Below are 21,528 nucleotides of genomic sequence, written 5' to 3'. Positions count from 1 at the left end.
GCACCAGGCTCGTGCCATCTATAGAATGGTCTTTGTGGCTTGTCTGTCTCTGGGTATTGTGGTAAGTACAAACTCCAGGCACTTTTATTTTTTTAAGTTCTTTGAAGTGAAAGAGAGAAAGGATGAAATCAGAGGCCAAACATCCATTAAAATAATGCTGTTCTTGGAAGGTCCTTTGATATAAATTATTTTCATGCAGAAATCCAGCTCCTTTTTGGTGCTACTCATGCATTTGAGGCATCACACCAGGCCAGTGGTTCCCAAGGCCAAGCCAATAGCTGCACTGAATTGCCCCATGCCAGCTCCGCGTTGCCTCAGTGTGTCACCTTCCTCTTTACAGTGGCTGCTATGTCTGCTGCTGCTTCTCTTTTGGTGGCACGACATGCAGGAGTGAGCATTAATCTGGACAGTGAAACGTGGCTGCTTTACTGTGTTTCAAATCCTAAATAGAAGATTAAATGTTCTCCGTGCTCTGCAAGACCCTAATTCCAATATTTATCACTCCTGCCAGGTCTCAATTTCCAACTACCAAATGAAAGAGTATTGCGTATTAACCTACGTTTTTGAGTATTTGTGAGTACGTGCTATCAAAATTCTATTTATACTTCATAATCACAGACATCGCTCAGTGTAATTTATATGTAGAGGTTGTTTACTTTGAAAAAAAGAGAGCTAATGATTTTGTTTGACTAAATCATGCAGTTAAAAAAATTTCCAAGACAGTCAGTAATTCAGTATACTTTTAATTTAGTCTAACGCTACCTACTTTAATTTGCATTTGTTCTTTCAGTGTGGTTCAGTTAAAAATAAAATAAAACTTTTATCTTAGATGATATCTTTGATGTAAGATCTCAATGATTCCATGAAAGTAAAGCAAAACAAAACAAACAACAGCCCATTAAATATTTAAACCAAAAAATTATAGACAAAAAAAAAGAAGTCCTATTCTATTTAAGGGATTACAATAGGGCAGGTTAGGGGAGAGTCCTATTTATCTAATGTATATATAAATGCAGCCATCTCTTAGCAAAGTTCCTGTTGTTTTAAGGTTATGTATCTATCATTAAATAATGCTGCTTGATAGAATAATTCCTGGATAATGATTTTTATGAAATGAAATTCTGAAAAAACAAAGGAATTTTATTTTACAATAGAATATGAAAAAAAAATCTCATTTTAACAAAATGGCTACAGATATGACCTTTATTTCTTTACTTCCAAAGAATCTATAGTAGGACCTAGACACCAATTGGATAAATAAAAAGTATTGGATAAATTAGAAACCAGTTTACAAGGAAACCTAATAAAGAACAGTTGATACTCTGTCTCTTCAAATGATTTGCATAAAATAATTCAAGCATGTCTGAGGTCTGAAGCAATTGTCAGATATGTAGGACTCAGGAGCCAGTGAAAGTGCATCAAGCTCAAAGGAAAGAGGAAAGCCACATGGGGCCCATTTATGGAGTCTCAAATGTGATTAAATTTTAATCTTTATGACTTAAGGAAATAAGGAACCTCACAAGCGAAATAGTCTGAGCACCAATAGCAACATCTCCTTGGTTGACTGGGTTTAGGCTTCTGAAATAGTCTTTGCCATCTTTTCTTCCCTTTAAAGCCATTAGATAACTTTGGGTAAATATTAAGGTGACAGCATCTTAGTGAACCAACACTATAGTTCTGTGATAGGCCCTCTGTACATATACAAGCTACTCTTTAGAAGAAGCCAAACCCGAAATGTGAATATTTTTAAAACATAAGAGAAGACCTTGACCTTGGCACACATCTCCTGACCCTACTTTACTCCATGCAACAATACATCTAAAGAATCTCTGGAACATGCTGGCAATTCTCAAACAATCAGTCTGAGACTGCATTCTCCAGATATCTTTAAGAACTGAACAGGTTCAGTGTATTCTCTGTGGCCTCAGGTGACAACAAAAGGACCAGTCACAGGGAAGATTTGCCTTTGGCTGAAGCCTGGGACAGAGACCACAACTTCTGTGGTTCAGTACGAATGCTAGGCCAGTGGACACTTGTGAGTTCCCCCAGAGAGGCACGTCTGCTCCCTAACTGCTCAATGTTGTTACAGCAATAAGAAACACACCTAAAAAGAAGGGACAAAAATAAATGACTATTAAATACATACCAGGAATATATATACAAAAAGAAAACAAAGCCACAATAGTAATATTTAGAATAAATAAGAATTCAAGGAAAAAGAGAGATCTTACAGAATGACAAAAGGTACAATTCACAAAAAAGAGATAATACACTATTTTTTGTGGCAAGCAACATTAGCACTCTTAGAAAATGAGGGCAACTTTAGAAACATAATGTATGTATATATCTAATATATATCTATATTTATAGAAATATTAATATGTATCTTACAAACAAAAAACACACATTATTCCTCTAATCATCATATTTGGATGTATATTTGGCTACAAAGAAACTTAATACATTCCAGAAAACAGGAATTTTTCCAAGCCTTGTTTTATGATTACAATCCAACAAAACTAGATATCAACAATTTAAAAAGGAGTAAAAACTTTACTATCAGAAATTAAGAAACATTCAAAATAAACTTAGACCAAAGTAAAAAATAACTATTTAGAAAATAACAAAAAGACCACTTTATATTAAAATATCTGAGATATAACTAAGGCAAAATTCAGAGAAAAACTTACTTCTTCAATATTTTTATTATTAAAAATAAAGACTAAAATTAAGTCATTTGACTTGGAATATTAGGAAAAGAATACCAAAACAAACCAAAAGATAGTCGGAGACACAAATCAATAAAGATAAAAGATTAAAATAATAAAATAAATAGAAACTAACAAAAAAGACAAAAAAGAATTAAAAACTGAAAGACCCAGTTAGTCTTATTAAAGGGAAGAGAAAACAAAAACATGAGAGGTGAGCAATGAGAAAGATACCATAGATACTGAATAGATTAAAAGTACTATAAGAGAATATTAGGTTTCTGTATAATTTAAAAATCTGCAAGAACTATATGTTTCTTATAAAGTATAAAATGCCAAAATTGATCCAAGAAGGTTTAAAAAAACCCTAAAAAGACTCATAACTATAAACTAGATTGGAAAGGTAACAAAGATCATTCACTTACAAAAAAAGATAAGCCACATGAACATGTACCAAGGCAAGATAGTTCTGTAATTGGGTTATATTTTACCCTTAAAATAGGTAATATTTATATTAAATATTTGTGTTATTCAAACACATAGAAAAAGATAGCAAGCTTTCTGATTCGTTTTAGGAAGCAAGCGTAACTATAATATTAAAACTTGGCAAACACAGTATAAACCATAGGTATAGTTATTGAAAAAGGTGAATCCAGTCCTGCACCACTGTGTACATGCTCTCCCCAAGCCACCCCACTGGCCTCTCACCCTCACCATCTTTGTATATATCCTTTTTGCCTGGAATACTTAACTAAAATAATAATAGTAGTTGTAGCAATAATAAAGGTTATTATTAAAGTAAATGGCTGACATCTATTGAATGATGAATATGTCCCAGGCACTGTGGTAAGTATGTTATATGCATTGTCTCATTAAATCCTTTTAACAACCTGAGGTAGTTATTATAAGCCCATTAGCAACAAAGCATGATGAAATATGTGTTCCAAAGGCATAGTGGAAAGGTTTGGGAGAGATATGGTTGGTGAAAGATTGGATCAAATAAGTGTTCTGAAAGGAAATATTAATATCTTGGGAAGCAACATATTTTATCAGCCTAATATATTTTCTAAAGAAAATAAACAAAGGAAAACCTCAATTTCTAAGATTACATTTTTACATATCATTTCACTATCATTAGCTAAATGGTCAACAGCTTAAAGAAGCTATTGAAAAGACTTGGTGGAATAGCATTAAAAATATTTCACATGTAGCTAGGAAGATAAACCAATCAACCATAAAATAAAACTGCTTAGAAAAGAGAGACATCCATTTTACCTGACCTCACTAACTTCAGCATCTATAAGTCTGGCGTCTTCAGGTAAGATTAGAAGCTACTAATACAAAAGAAGTCAACACTACAACTATTCAATATTCTAAATATGTAATTTCCTGTCTTCCATGGTACTGATAAATTGGCCCAAGGTAAGAAGTCCCTAAATAAATATTACTTGATCCAGTACAATGTTACTGTATCTTAACTGCAGTATTATTTTTGGTAAATTTGATAAAATAGCATAAAGATTTTAACTCCACAAAACAAATGGTAGAAATACAGCACTTTAAGAATTACCATTAACTTACATGGTTTATTGATATTTAACTAGTTTGACTGAAGAAAGCTATCCTTATAACTCAACAGGAGTTTCTTTTAAAATCTATATCAAGATAGAAAAGACAGCCATAAAAGATGTTTTGGTTTCAATATAAGAAATTTGGATTGTAACTGAATTTCTTGTTCATGATAATGTTATTACAGTTATTTAAGAAAATGTCTTTGTTCTTAGATGACACATGCTGAAGTATTTTGGGATGAGGTGCCAGGATGTCTACTTCTTTTAGTGATTCAATAATAACAACAAAAGTGGAAGATACAACAAAGTATATAAAAGTAGTGAATCTAGGTGAAGGGCGTAAAAGTTTTATTTTACTAATTTTTCAACTTTTCTGAAGAACTACAATTTTCAAAACAAAAATTCAAGGAAGAAAGTGCAACTACAGAAATGTATCTGCCTTTGTATCTTGTAAAATATCTTATTAGCTGACACACAAGTGATTGAAACCTTTCATTCCCTATGTTCCCAGCTAATATTTATCCTTAGGTGAGTAGCATCCCTAACATTAATTAAAACCTACCAATGTATCAGAAACAGACTGGCATAAATAGATATGTTGGTCCAATGTGGAAAACTCAGACAAATATACTTTCTTTTAAACTCCATTAAAAAATACTTAGGAAATACCACAGAACCTTCGTCTATTAACGTGACTTGGAGGAATACTTGGAACATTTTGGAGCGGCTGCATGATTCCGATGACATGGATTCCTGTCCATCTTTTCTTTTCTTCATGTAAAATTGCCATGCCTGGAGAGGAGCAATCTTACTCCAGGCTTGTGGGGCTTACTCTTAACCCCTATTCATTGTGGCCAGAAAGCCTGAGGAGGGATAAAAGCTCCCGGACTCTTGTGTGGGGTCGGATGGGGAATTCCCCACCTTTGGAAAGGGTTGGAAATATCAAGATTTTTCAGTTTCTCAGGTGATTCTCATAAGCAGTCAGTTTGAGAATCACTGCTCTAGAGACTTTCTTCTCAAAGGGTGGTCTGTGGAACAGCAGCATCCAGGTCACCTGAAAGCTTGTTAGAAATTGAGAATCTTAGGTGGCAGCCCAGACCCAGTGAACCAGAATCTACTTTTTAACAAGATCTCTGGGTGATTCAAAAGGATAGTAAAGTTTGAGTACAACAATGAGTGCAATGATCCGACTGGTACGAGCTGATCCAATACTTTGATGACATTTTGTGTCCTTACCCTACAGTCAGCCTATAGTAAAAATGTCCTAAAGAACTCAGTCTTGAACTTGTAGATGCCCTATTCTTCCAACTAGATAATAAGCCTTTACAGGACAAGGATCCGTCCAAGTTCCTCCCAGTCACTGCAAAGTCTAGCATGGTGCCTCATAGACTGTGAGTATAAAATAAATGTCTCATGATCATGTCAGTAGAAATAAGAGTGCTTTGAAATTAGGAACCATATTTTATTAAAGGACTATGGATCTCATGGTACTAAATACAATGTGCCAGTCCTTCCTCAAAAGTTAAGAGAATATCAAGAAAGATAATAATTATATTGGCTTCCTGATAAACTCTTGGCAATCTGTGAGCTTTTAGCAAACTTAATGGTCAGAAATACGCTTCATATTCCCCCAAATCACCACAGCTTCCCACTGCCCAATTATTCCTTTTATCTGAACACACCGAGGGGGCTTGTGGATTTTTACCGTTTCATTCTTCTATCTATTTACAGTTTTAGAATGTAAATTGAAAGTGAACTTTAAAGAAAAAAACAACTTTCTGCAGCTATTCTCTAGAGAAAAGGCAATGAAAGGTGAGATAAATTATAAGTTTATTGATAACAAACAAGTGACTCATTCATTCAAATATGTTGAAAATATGCCTCATGACTAAAAATTTTGTGCATTTTGCTTCTTTGGGTTTGTTGTTGCTGTTAATGTACCAATGCAGTGTTGTGAAACTTTTCCCCCAGAGCAAATATGACACATGACCAATCAAAAAAATTATTATTCTCAGTTTGACTGTTTCTGGCAAGAACAAGAATTTCACATTCTGAGCCACAGTGTGTATGTCTTCAATAAAAATATAAAGAATAGCTAACATTTAGTGAAGGCTTGAAATATGTCAGGCGCTGTAAGTATTTTCATGCTTTGTTCAAGCATGTTTTATTTTCATGCTTTGTGTTACTCCGTTCTCAAACAGCCCTATGGCATATATATATATATATTTTTTTTTTCTCTAATACTGCTCACAGTTATTGAGAGTTATAAAGTTCTTTTCCAGTGACATATCTTGACCTGAGCTGCAATTCTGTGAAACATATATGGTGGCAAAAGCCTGGTCTATGGGGCTTCTGTACCTTTAGCTCATCTTTATCTTGTCCAGGAGGAATGCCACGTTGATAGGATCAGCTCAGAAGAAATGGCACTATCTGTCACAGAGACTACTTACAATACCGAAGATTTTTAGAAAGGAGCCAACTTCCTGCTTAAAGGTTCTACCTCCTAACTCTCCACATTTCTTAGTCCTCTGAGAAGGGGATGGTGTGCACGGAACATTGCAGAAATTAATAATTTATCAGGATAAGTCTCTCAAACCATGCCCTTTAACAACAACAAAAAATCCAGATTTCATGTACTGTATTGCTTTTGGTATACATAGTCATTGGCTGTTGCCAGAAATAGTATATGTCTGCCTAAGACTTAATTATACTATAATTTTAAAAACGTATTGGAATTCAAGTACTTCTTTCTAATTTTTTTAAATGATGGAATCCCTTATATTTCCAAAATTATAAGGGTAAGATGACTTATCTAGAACTTGGATAACCGAAATACTATTTAACACAAACAGCATAGAAAGTACCCATTGAAATGTAATCATATTTTAATCATTAGAGAAATCGATCCCCATCTGGACAAGTCATATAAGCCTTACATTTAACATGCATATGTTAATGGAACATAGAAATACCTCTCATATCTACTTTAAGAAAGAAATTATCTAACTGAATGTATCATAATTTATTGAGCCACTGTCTTACTTTCAAATACGCTCAGCTTGAGCAACAATATGTCTGCATATAGCCATGTAACTAGTGAACTTTAACAGATGTCTATACTGAACTGATAATACATAGTCAATCAAATCAAATTAAGTACCTACAGGAAATTTTATTTCAAGCCAAAAAGATTACATGGGAATAGACAAAAATTAACAAAACATTAATTACTAATTTGTGTCCCTTTCAAATACAAAATTAGTAAAAGCAACATTAGTTTTCAAACTCAAGTTACACTCAATAGAGCAAGATCAGAAATGGGTGAGCTCATCCAGGGACCAAAATAACCATCATTGCGTGAGTTGTGAGCAAATTGAGAGTTCCCAGATCCTCTGAGAGGCTACTAATGTTCAAATGCAGGTTTTTAAAATTCTCTGCACCTAAAGAATCGATTGCATTTCCAGGAGGAATGAGTTTGGTTTGATGGCGTGACAATAAACAACTGCCTTGGGTCAGCACAAACTTGGGATGGTGCTTTTCCCACATTTTTCATGTTGGATATTATCCTGACTTCAGCATATTTGTGTCTGAAATAGATGTCATCATTCCCTGGATATCAGAAGAGTTCAACTTTGGCCTAATGCCAGTTCCAGTGGATGAATATATACATACATTTTTTCAAAAGAATTCTTCAAGTAAAATATCAATAGGAAGTCTGAAAATCAACATTTGTTCTCCAAATGTCCACATTGTCCATATGTATTTACTCAAGTCTTTATTGTTCTTAAATTTTTGAAAGAAAAGTGATGAAGTTCTTCCATGCTACAATATTACAAAGCCAAAATTAATAAAATAGATAGCATGCTTATGTGAAAAAATTTAGGGGTATCATGATTAAGAACATGAGCTTTGTGGATAGACCTCAACAAGGTCCTTGAGCTTTCTGTACTTGGTTACCTGATGGATAAAATGGAGTAATTATACTCATCTCATAGGATTATTATGAGATAACATAAAATAATGTATGCCAAGTACTTAGTACACTGACTCATTGTAGTAAATGCAGTGTTACCAAATATTCTCATCTATAAATTTAATTATAGAAAATGAATGAATACTCAGTCTAAGTTGCCTTTGTTTCCTTCATGTGTGGTTCATGGAAATGTCTAGGAACTGGTAGCCCAAAGACCTTAAAAGCCTTGGAAGCTAGAAGATTTCTTGTGCCACCCTTACAACCTATGAATGATCTGAAGAGTAATGTAAAAGGCTAAAATTCTGCAGGACTCCCAGTTTCTATTTGCAATCTCCAAATCAGTGCCTGTGATCTAGTTTGCATACATTAAGCCTGTTTCTAAAACATAAGTTCAGAGAATCTTTAATGGGGAACAGAGGGGTTGTCCACTAAGAGGCATGTTCTCAGAAATTTAGCAGATGTATAAAGGCTGATCATTATAGAACAAGTCCAATGCAACAGAAAAATTTCCCCCGTTAGGCCTATTTGAATAATAATCTAGTTGGTTTTGAAAATCAGAGTCAAGATTACAAAGACATACTGATTAAAATCAAGCTATCAAAATTCACACGACCAAAAATATCTATTCAGAAGCTTTTAATCACTATTGTGTTTAAAAATTTGTTCAAAAGTTTGTCCCATTTGGCAATAGTTTTGTTAGCACCAATAAAATCCTTATTCACTAGATTTTTTTTTTCTTTTTTAGCCAGAAGTTGCATACAAGTCACTTATTCACTAGATTTTAAAGCATTTAAATACGGCTGCTTTGTGCGTTTGTGTAGCCCCAGCTGGTGCCAATGTGTTGGTAAAAAGTCATTTGGGAAAGCAAGTCCAAGAATGTGGTTGGCATGGATATTCTCTCCAGGCTAGGTGTGCAGAAAAATGTCAAGCTACACCTGTCAGCTCTGATGGATCATAATGAGGACTTAGGCATTTAGCATGTGGCAGTATGGAGCTGCATAAAGAAAATTAAAAACATTTTTAGAATCTGACCATGTGTTCTCTTCCACTTATTTCTATCACTGAGACTTGGTTTTGTGCTTTTCCTCCCCTTTACCTGCCACCAAACAAAATTAAATAATGCCATTTTCCTATTGGTTTAGTACTGTACAGCTTATAAACTACTTTCACATGCATTGCTCATTTAGCCCTCACATCCAAATGAAACTCGCAAGGAAGACATTATTATTCATATTTTAAGAGCTAAGAAAGGTGAAGTGACTTATGCAAAAAATAGAGATAATCAATAAACCCAGGACTTCCTTCCTTGCCCCAACTCTCAGCACATCAACAAAATTAAGACAACCATTCTGGGATGCGTGGAACATTTAGAAACCTTTGGCTCACACTCTTCCACTTGGATGCTAGACCAGCTCCAGAAGTACCAAAGAACAAGATTAGGGTTGGAATGGGCTCTGGAAGAACATTCTTAAAGCACTTGAAGGCCACTCAAGACCAGTGAACTGTAGGCTAGCTCTTAGGATCTGAAAGGTGGAAGGGATATCAATCCTGTGGTTTGTTAAGTTACAATGGTATATTCTAGTGGGTAGAACTGAGAGTACTTCCAATATCATCTAACAGAGTTAATAACACTGATACTATCAACTAAAAAAAAAAGTTAAGCATCTGCCTTTGCTTATATATGGCTAGGTCTCAAATATTTTCAAACCATATGTGGATTTAACATGGATTTGATGACACAGTATAGCTGCTTTTTGATTTCTCAGTTGACTTTTTTTTTTTTTGGATGTTGGAAAGAGAACAGAAAAGGCCAAATGAAAAGGATTTTTGCCAGAAAAATGTTTTAGTCCATCTTTCTTCTCAAATCATTAGATTTAAGAGTTCAATCTTATTTTACTGAGTTTATAATTTCCTGATGTTTTTGCTTAATTTTGCTTAAAGATGATATATAACTAAATATCTACAAATTATTCTCATAATTTCATCCATAAATAACTTAAAAATTCATGATAAAAATACAGGTTCATGTGTAAAATGTAGAACTCAGGCTAAAAAAGTGAATATTAGAGTGACATAAGAGAATATAAATATTGTGTGCTCTAACATGGTAGAAATTGTACCATTTAAAAATTTGGAAGAGGAGTGGGAAAGAAAGTGAGAGGAAAATACACTGATTCCCTCATGTGTAGTATCTGGAGTAAAAGGATATCATTTTTAAATGACACATTAAGTAATTTCTGTATAAATATTTCAGAATACAAAGGTAAATTCTAAAGCTAGGTGATAGATGAGGTAGGGAAAGGAGGAAAAATAGGAAAGATCCTAATTTTATCATTGCTCATATAAGGGAACTAATAGGCAGTATCTAAAGATATGAAAAAATAAGAATATTAAATGAAGCTATAATTACAAAAGTAACAATGAGAACAAAATTGCAAATCTTTTTCAATAACAGTGGAATTACATACAGAAATCAAAACAAAGAAAACAGAGAATAAGCTTCATGAGACACTGCCTTCTTTCTCCCAGCCTGCACCTATGGCATCGTGGGGAGTTCTCTACAATCAGCTGACAGAGGAACAGAAGACCCCAGCCTGGTTCACAGATGGTTCTGCATGATATGTAGGCATCACCCAAAAGTGGGCAGCTGCAGCACTACAGCCCCTTTCTGGGTTCACCCTATCTGGGCAGTGTGCCTGGTTGTACACTTTGCTTGGAGAGAGAAATGGCCAGATGCATGATTATATACTGATCCATGGCCTGCGGCCAGTGGTTTAGCTAGACAGCCAGAGACTTGGAAGGACCATCACAGGGAAATTGATGACAATAAAATTTGAGGAAGAGGTATGTGGATGGGCACAAAAATGGGCAAAAAAAACCATGAAGATATTTGTGTCTCATGTAAACCTTCACCAAAGGTCAGAAAAGGATTCTAATCAAGGAAATAGGATGCCCCATTCTTTGAATACCAGTTAGCCTCTTTCCCCAGCTACTCCTGTCATTGTCCAACAGGGTCATGAACAAAATGGCCATATGAGAGGGATGGAGGTCATGTGTAGGCTCAGCAATAAGGACTTTCACTCACCAAGTCTGTGCTGGCTACGGCCACTGCTGAGTATCCCATCTACCAGCAGCAGATACCAACAGAGTCCAGATATGACACCATTCCCCAGGGTAATCAGCCAGCTACCTGGAAGCAGGTTTATTACATTGAACTTCCATCACAGAAGGAGCAACGTTTTGTTCTCACTGGAATAGACTTATTCTGGATATGGATTTGCCTTCCCTGCATGCAAGGCTTCTGCCAAAACTACCATCTGTGGGCTGACAGAATGTCTTATATACCATCACAGTATTCCATACAGTTTTGCTTCCCATCAAGGAACTCACTTCACAGCCAAAGAAGTATGTCAATGGTCCATGAGCATGGAATTCACTGGTATTACCATATTCCCCACCATCCTGAAGCAGCTGGTTTGCTAGAACAGTAAAATGGCCTTTTAAAGACTAAGTTACAGCACCAGCTAGGTGGCAATACCTTTCAGGGCTGGAACAAGGCTCTCCAGAAGGCTGCATATGCTCTGAGTCAGTGTCCAATATACAGTACTCTTTCTCTCTTAGCCAGGGTTCATGGGTCTAGAAATCAAGGAGTGGAAGTGAAAGTGGCACCACTCACTATTACTCCTAGTGACCCATGAGCAGAATTTTTGCTTCCTGTTCCTATGACCTTATCCTCTGATGGCCTAGAGGTCTTCGTCCCTGCAGGAAGAATGCTTCCACCAAGAGACACAGCAATGATTCCACTGAACTGGAAATTAAGCCTGCTGCCTGGCTACTCTGGGCTCCTCATGCCTCTGAATCAACAAGAAAAGAAAGGAGTTAATGTACCAGCCAGAGCGATTAGTCCTGACTACCAAAGGGAAATTGAACTGCTGCTCCACAGTGGAGGTAAGGAGGATTATGTCTGCAATACAAGAGAACCCTTAGGGCATCTCTTAATATTACCATGCCCTGTGATTAAGGTCAGCAGAAAACTACAACTCAATCCAGGCAGGGCTACAGTACTAATGTCTCAAACCCTTCTGGAAAGATTTGGATCGCTTCATGAGATGAAGAACTATGATTAGTTGAGGTGCTTGCTGAAAACAAAGGGAATACAAAATAGGTCATGGAAAAAGATAGTTATAAATATCAGCTATGACCACATGACCAGTTATAGAAGTAAGGACTATAGTTGTCATGAGTATTTCCTCCTTATTTTGTTATGAATGTGTGTGTGTGTCTCTCAAGGGAGTTGCAATATTAGAAAATCTATTAATCTATTGATAAAATCTACCAAGTAGTAGGCATGAGGAGAATCATATGATCACCTTCATATATGCTGAAAAGACATTTGGCAAAATTCAATATTCATTCTTGATGAAATTCTTAAGAAAGCATTTATCAATGGATACCTTTTTAAATATTAAAATATATTTATTTCATCTCCCAAGTCGATATCATGGTTCAGGGGAAACACTAGAATATCCCTACTTAGGAACAAGGCAAGAATGGTCCTATCACCACATTGTACTAGAAGTACTAACTAATGCAATTACGCAAGAGAAAGAAATCAGAGATGTGAAAATTAACAACACAATAAAACTATCACTATATGCAGATCCTGTGGTAACATACCTAGAAAATCCAAAGAAGTCAACTAAAAAACAAAAAGTTCAGTAAATTAGCAATGTACAAAATTAATATACAAAATTTTTCATATATACAATTAATATTTATTGAAAATATAATGGAAGACCACATTCATAGGTAAAGTGCCTGAAAAGAAACATTCAAGGCCCATTATTCTAGAGAAAAAAACTTTAAAACATTCTTTGGAAGACAAAAGGAAGTCTTGAACAAATGGAAAGGCATTTTGGATAGGAACACTCAACATTATAAAGATGTTGAGCCTCTCTAAGTTAATTTAGAAATTTAATGTGATTTCAATAAAAATAAAATCTGGGTGTTTTTTATTTTTTTCAGCACTAGGCTAGACTGGAAGTGATTTTAAAGTTCATATGGAAATAAGCTGGACATGGGCACATGTGCCTCTAATCCCAGCTACTTAGAGGTGGGAGGATCACTTTAGCCCAGAAGTTTGAGACCAGCCTGGACAACATAACAAGACCCTGTCTGAAAAAGTTAAAAAGAAAAAAAAAAGAGTTCATATGGAAATAGAAACAAAAAAATTTGGAAAATCTCTACAAACGGAGAGCCCTAAAGGGGCATTTTCTCTGTCAGATAAGGCCTCAGTAATTAATAAAATACAGTACTGACACATAAATAGGCAAACAGACCAATACAACAGAACATATAGTCAGAAATAGACCTAAATACTTGTGGAGCTTTAGTATATAATGAATGAGGTATCTCAAATCAGTTAGAAAAAGGGACACCCTCAATGAATCATCTAGGAACAACCAGGAAGCCACATGGAGAAAATATGGCTTGATGTGTACCTCACATCATAACCCAGCATAAATCCCAAATGGGGTGGGAACTTATTCTATAGATACAAACACATAAGAATGAAATGACACTTGGACACTATTCACTGAAGCACTGTTTATAATAGCAACACACTGGAAACAACCTAAATGTTCACCAATAAGGGACTGGTTAAATATATTAATAGTATATCTATAAAATGGAATACTATGACTTTGTAAAAATAAAAAAGACATTTTTATTAATATATCAAAATATCTCCAAACTATATTAAGTGAAAATAGCAAGGAGCAGTAAAATGCATATAATATCCTATTATCTGTAATTTAAAAGAAGAAAAACAATATATATTTATTATTTTTTAGATAAATACAAATTCTTATCAAGGATAATAAGAAACCAACAACAGTGTTACCCACTGGGGAGCTACAGAGGCCAAGAATGTGAGGGAAAATTTTGGCTACATACATTTCTACACTTTTTGATGTTTAAACCAGAAAAATGAATACCTATTCAAAAAATTAAGTTGATATATATTTTAAATGACAAAAGTTCTAATCTAATCATAACTAAAAGGTGAAATAGGATGGTCTGTAGAATAAATGATTTGCCAACCAGCAGAGATAAATTTTATTTTACTATTTATCTGTCCATAATTTTTTATACTTAAATATCACTTTAAAAAGAAAAGCATTCCTGATCTCTGCAGCCTAGGTCAAATCCTGTGTTATATACATACTTATATCCACCCTGTGCTTCCTTGGAGCATTTATTATATTAATAATTAGTTAAGTAATCAACTCTCCGTAAATTGTTCAGTGTGTATCTTCCATCCTGGGATATAAGTATCACAAGGGCAGCAGCCAGGCTTGCCTTGTTTACTTCTATATCTTATAGTGTCTACACAGAGCAGGTTCTCACTACACTGAAGGAAGGAGTTGATAGGTTTTAAAATCTAGATGTTTTAGTTCTATTAAGAGGGTCAAAACAGCTATGGCCATCTCACCGTTACATTGCTACTGAGACAGAGGGAATGAGAAACAATTTCTGATCTTCCCACTGCTGTGCTGCTTCTTGTAAGGATCTTTGCCATAGGGGAAAAGGATACAGTGAAAGCCTCTGTACAGGGGATGTCTGTGTCAAAAGTTGATAATGTCCCCTTGAATAAAGTTTTGGAGTTTCTTCCATATCCATTCTTCTCTTCTTTTTTCACTAAAAGAACTCACAGTCATCAAATTTTGGCTAAGCTAATGCCCACTCCAGTTAGGGATTACGTTTTCCATCTTCTCTTGGAGAGGCTTTAAGTTTTGGTTTTAGCTTCTAGGTTTTAGGAACAACTTATGCCTCATGTTCTTCAAAATGAAGTTGTTTGACCTCTATGTTTTCTTTTTCCTTCCTATGGCCTGGAATGTGGACACAGTGCAGTTGAGGACAACTGGAGCAAACACCCTCAACCTGGAGAGAAAAGCCAAACGTAGAAGATGGAAGAGTTGCCCACTAGCCTGGGGACCTAGATGATTTTATAGGGCTTAGCCCAGATACCCATCTTTAACTGTGATATGAGAAAGAAATAAGCTTTAAAGTATTTAAGCCCCCGTATTTAGAGTTGCTGTTTCTTTTTTTTTTTAAACAGTGGTTTAGCTTATTCTCTAATAATGGCAACAAATACTGGCAGGGTTCTTAGTTGCAGGATGTTTTGTAAAGAACAAAATTCCCTCTAGATAGTTTTAAAAGAAAGGGATTTATTGTATCCCATTAAGTAGCTTATGGAACTTTTTGGAAGGCCAAGGAAACAATTTTGGATTATATACTGTCAGAAGCAATGTAGCCAGAAGAAACATTTGGCTTTCTACAGATTTATTCCAGAGAACATCCCACTGTTGCCAGCCCCCTATACAGAGCACCCCACCAGTATCCTCTATTTCTCTGGGTTATATGCTGACTTGTTGAACTGTGAGAGGAGTATGGAAGCTGCCCATAGAGCTCGACTGACCCCTGTGTCTCTGGGTCATGCCAGGGTGGGCTTGGGCCTTACTAGGATGGACTCCAGCTATGTAAGGTTGGGCTTGGGTTATGCCAGGGTGGGCTCTTCTCAGCTTTCTTTCCTTTCTGGCATTAACGTCTCTTGTAAAGATACTTTTGTTTCTGTGTGTTGGAGTGTTCAGTGCTTTCATTTGCTCTCAGTGATATTACTGAATGGCCCATTTCTTCTTTAGGAGTTCCTAGAAATGTGATCTTTTAAAATTTTTCATTACAGTCTTAGTAAAGCAAAATGGTTTAAACAGTGGATATAATTTTCAGTAACAGAAGATCTTAATTCTGAGCTTAATTCCAGAATCGTCCTTGAAAGGACAAGATTTATGGTCAAAGAATGAATTAAAGTAATAAAGCTGGAGAGTAATCAAAATAGATCAAATTTCCATTATTGACATTCTGAGCCATATGTGAAATGACTGGAAACCAGGTCTTGGAGCCATAAGGCATTAAGACTTGTTCTTTCCTTCCTATCAATTTAAACACCAAAAGTGCTTTAGGAAACCAAAGAACCATGCACATTTGTAAAGGAAAAAAGATTGGAGTGAACCTATTTAGCTTCTAATATTGGAATATTCTTTCACATTCTTTCCAATAGTCTGAATTCAACTGCTTTCTGTAATTTTTAAGACTTTCCTCAAAGGCACTTCACTGTGAGTCAACAAGATATGCCACCTTCATAGATTTTCACATAACCAAGAATTATCTCTTCAACTTTTTGGAACAGATATGTACCCAGAAAATTTTTTAAAAACATGATGAAATAGCTTTGATAAAGCCACACCACTCTGTCTAAATACCTTACTTTCTAGGTAAGTAAGTATTAAAAACCTTTTTCAGTTCTTCATGATTGAAAACCTTTTTTATCTAATTTTTGTCAGAAATCTTTTTTATAGTACAGTACACTCCTACCTGCCTTATTAAACAGAAGATACTGTCCTTGGTTATCTCAATAAATATTCACCTCTAGATGATGCTTTACAGAGTGAAATTCTAACTACTTTTCAATGTTTTTTCTGTTCCTATAGTATTGATAATCACTTTTCACTGGCACGCCATCAAATATATTTATGTCACCCCTCTTCAAATGTGGTGTTTATAACTTTTCAAGCTGAACTGAAGTAATCAAGCAGGCTCTGAATGAGCATTTAAAAGGTCACCTGGAAAGATTCATTGCAAACAGGAAGACACCATAACACAAGTCATCAGACTGGCCAAAATAAACATGAAAGAGGCCCTCTTATGAGCTGTAAGGCAAAAGCAGCAGGCAACCTACAAAGGACTAACTTCACACTTCTCAATAAGACCTTACAAACCAGAACAAACTGGAGCCCCATTCTCAGTCTTCTCAAACAGAATAATGTCCAGCCTAGAATTTTGTATCCTGCAAAACTAAGTTTCTCATACAAAGGAGAAATAAACACCTTCTCAGGAAAGCAAACACTGAGGGAATTCATCAAGACAAGACCTGCCCACCAGGAAGTACTCAGAACAGTGCTATACATGGATCAGTACAATAGACACTCACCAGTGTAAAATCACCCAAAAGCTAAAGGTCAAAGGCCAGATACCACAATAGCTCAAGAGAGAAAAGAAAGCAACAAAGTTCAACTCAACAGGATGAACAGAAATCTTTCCCACTTATCAATTTTTTCAATAAATGCAAATGGCTTGAACTGCCCACTAAAGAGACGTAGGCTGGCTGAATGGATCAATATACACAAGCCAAGTATCTGCTGTCTTCAGGAAACACATCTAACTCACAAGGATATATTCAGACTCAAGGTAAAGGGATGGAAAACAATATTCCATGCAAATGGAAACCAAAAGAAAGCTGGTGTAGCAGTTCTGATTTCAGAAAACTTAGTCTTTAAATCAACAAAAGTAATGAAAGACAAAGATGGTCACTATATAATGGTGCAGGGTACAATTCATCAAGAAGACTTAACAATTCTAAATATGTATGTACCTAGCTCAGGTGCACCCAGTTTCATAAAGCAAATCCTACCTGATCTAAACAAAGTGATAAACAGCAGCATCGTAATAGCCAGGGACTTCAACACCCTCTGACAGAACAGGACAAATCCTCCAAATAGAAAATAAATAAATAAACAATGGACTTAAACAGAACTCTAGAAAAAATGGGACTGACAGACATTTACAGAACTTTCTACCCAAAAACCACTGAATATATGTTTTTCTCATCAGCTCATGGGACATTCTCTAAAATTGACCATATCCTAGGCCACAGAACATATCTCAACAAATTTATAAAAATAGAAATTATAACATGCATTTTCTCAGGCCACAAAGGAATAAAATTAGAAATCAACTCCAACAGAAACTCTCAACTCTACACAAAGTCATGGAAACTAAACAATCTTCTGCTGAACAAGTATTGAGTTATGGAGGAAATTAAGATGGGAATCAAAAGATTCTTTGAAGTAAATGATAAAGGAGACATAAGTTATCAAAATTCGTGGGATTCAGCTAAAGCAGTCTTGAGAGAAAAATTTATGTCCATAAATGCATACATCCAAAAGACAGAAGGATCACAAATCAACAATCTGGAAAAGGATGAGCAAACCAACCCCAAACCCAGCAGAAGAAAAGAAATAATAAAGATCAGAGCAGAACTAAATTAAATTTGTAAAAAAAACCATACAGAAGATTTATAAAACAAAAAGTTGGTTCTTTGAAAAAATAAACAAATATGACAAGCCTCTTGCTAGATAAACAAGAAGCAGAAAAGAAAGGACTCTAATAAGCTCAATAAGGAATGAAAAAGGAGAAATTACAACTGATAACACAGAAATACAAAATGTCATCTATGAATACTATAAAAACTTCTATGCACATAAACTTGAAAACATGGAGGAAATGAACAAATTCTTAGAAACATACAGGTTCCCTAGGCTCAGTCAGAAAGAAACAGAATTCCTGAACAGACCAATATCAAGTACCAAAATTGAAGCAGCAATAAAAAACCTTCCTTAAAAAAACAGTCCTGGACCAGATGGTTTCACACCTGAATTTTTACCATACCTATAAAGAAGAATTCGTGCCTATCCTGCAGAAATTATTGCACGACATCAAGAAGGAGGGAATCCTCCCCAACACATTTTATGAAGCCAACATCACCCTGATACCAAAACCAGGAAAGGATGCAAAAAAAAAAAAAAAAACTACAGACCAATATCCCTTATGAATACAGATGCAAAAATTCTCCACAAAATCCTAGCAAACCAAATTCAGTTTCTTATCAAAAAAATAATCCATCATGACCAAGTTGCCTTCATTCCAGAGATGCAGGGATGGTTCAAAATACAGAAATCTATCAATGTAATTCACCACATAAATAGAAGTAAAAACAAAGACCATATGATCCTCTTAATAGATGCAGAAAAAGCATTCAACAAAATTCAGCACTCTTTTATGATAAGAACACTTAACAAAATAGGCATAGACAGGACTTATGTAAAAATGGTAGAAGTCATATATGACAAACCCACAGCCAACATCATACTGAACAGGTAAATACTGAAAGTATTCCTGCTTAGAGCTGGAACCAGACAAAGTTGCCCACTATCACCATTTCTATTCAAAATAGTGCTGGAAGTCCTAGCTAGAGCAATCAGATAAGAGAATGGAAATCAAGCGCATCCAAATGGCGGCAAAAGAGGTCAAACTCTTGCTCTTTGCTGATGATATGATCTTATATCTAGAAAATCCCAAAGATTCTGCCATGAGACTACTGGAATTGTCTTTTATTTATTTTGTATCTGGCCACTTAGCTCTATTATTGGTTTCAATTATTTTCTGGTTTCTTATTGGTTATGGACTAAATGTTTGTGTCCCCCCAGAATTCATGTTGGAACCCTACCCCTACTCCTACCCCTACCCCTGTGATGGTATTAAGACATGTGGCCTTTGGGAGGTAACTAGGATTAGATGAGGTCATCAACGTGGAGCCTTCATGAATGATAGTAGAGTCCTTATAAGAGTCACAAGAGCTTGCTTCCACTCTCTGCTCTCTGCCACATGGGGATACAATGAGATGTTGGCAATCTGTAACCCAAAATAGGGTCCCTCACCAGCACCCACTCATGCTGGCACAACAATCTTGGACTTCCAGCCCCAGAACTCTGAGAAATCTATTTCTGTTGTTTATAAACCACTCAGTCTATGGTATTTTTTGTTATAGTAGCCTGAGCTAATACATTATCTTAGAAATTTTAAGCAAATAATCAGAAAAATAATAAGGAAATTTTTCTCTTCTCTACTAACATTTGTGCTTATTTTCCTCATCTCATTACATTGCTGATAACTCCAGAATAATATCAATTATCAGGAGTGATAAGCTCCTGCATCAGTCAGGTTAGGCTCAATTATGCTGCAGTAACACAGACAACCTCAGTGCAGGCAGTCACGAGGTTAGGGATGACCTGACTTATGGCATTCTGTACTTATGAACAAGGTCTCAAGGCATCCCATGAGGATAATTTATAATTAAATAATTAAATTAATATTTGGGAACTAATTTCTTCCACACATGTAAACATACCTGCATGGCATAACAGTTGATTGGAACAGCATCATTACACTAGCAGCTAGTCTCTTTGAATATATGGTCACTTAAGGCACATGACTTTTGTCTTAACTTTTTAAGACAAAAAGTTATGAGTCGGTGTTTACCCTTACGAACATGCCTCCAAAGCAAAAGTCCACTGCAAGTCCAGGTGAGCTTGCAGCACAGAGAAAGGCGATGACAGTGGAAATAAAAGTAGAAGTAATTAAGCCTTCAGAGAAAGGCCAGATGCCATCATTCACTGGGAAAGCATTAGACTTCGGTTGCTTGACTATCAGAACAATTATAAAGGATTAAGTGAGAATAATGGAACACGTAAAATGCAGTGCTCAAATGAAAGCATCAGTTATTACTAAGCAATGTAGTGGATTAATTATTGAAATGGAAAAGTTATTATTGATTTGGTTAGAAGATCAAAATAAGCATAACTTTCCTATTAGCCTAGGAATTAAAAGAAAGAGCACAATAGTTTCTATAACTTATTATTATACTACAGGGGTATTATTATTATTACTACTACTACAGTATTACACTGAATTATTACCACATATGAGCCATTATAATATTGTTATCATTATTATTACCATATATGCACTATTCATGAGGGATCTGAGTTACATGCAAATCTGACCTAAAGACGTTCTCAGGAACGTATCTTGTCCATAACCAAGGGAACCCTTGTATTTCAGCACCTTGACCCAACAAAGGTGCATTTCTCCCTCACATATCTGTTCAAAACAGATTGATGGGTGCTTTGCTTATCATGGTCACTCAGGACCCAGACTGATGGAAACTCCATCTCAACATATGCTTCCACAATCACAACAAGGAAAAGCAGAAGCGTCCAGCCAGAAATAATTACTATGACCTTAAAGGAGCCACAGCACTTTTGGCTGCAATCCATTGGCTAACACAAGCCACATCAGATGTAAATATCAAAGGAGTAGAGACTAGTGCAATCCTATCAGATGCCTGAAAGGAGAAGAAATGAAATATGCTGAATAGCCTTACTGTTTGCTTGTCTTAGTCCTCACTTTAATGAGAATGCCTCCAGGTTTTAATAGCAGGCATGATTTTTGTTTTTGTAGTTATTGATTTGTGCAAAAGTCTTTTTATCATATTAAGCAAGTTATCTTCTCTTATTGTTTGTATTAGGAAGCAATG

At 35.5% G+C, this 21,528-nt stretch overlaps 1 long non-coding RNA gene across 1 annotated transcript in view; it reads right to left on the bottom strand.

Moving 5' to 3' along the window:
• Window positions 1-1,798: 1,798 nt before the first annotated feature.
• The window catches only part of LOC123635451, a 43,751-nt gene continuing 24,021 nt past the window's right edge, over window positions 1,799-21,528 (bottom strand). Inside the window, exon 5 of the long non-coding RNA XR_006734129.1 lies at window positions 1,799-2,104. This is a non-coding gene — a long non-coding RNA (uncharacterized LOC123635451). The remainder of the gene's footprint in view (window positions 2,105-21,528) is intronic.

This window comes from Lemur catta, chromosome 3 (genome assembly GCF_020740605.2).
Source record: "Lemur catta isolate mLemCat1 chromosome 3, mLemCat1.pri, whole genome shotgun sequence".
NCBI lineage: Eukaryota > Metazoa > Chordata > Mammalia > Primates > Lemuridae > Lemur > Lemur catta.
This window is presented reverse-complemented; position numbering and strand designations above follow the sequence as displayed.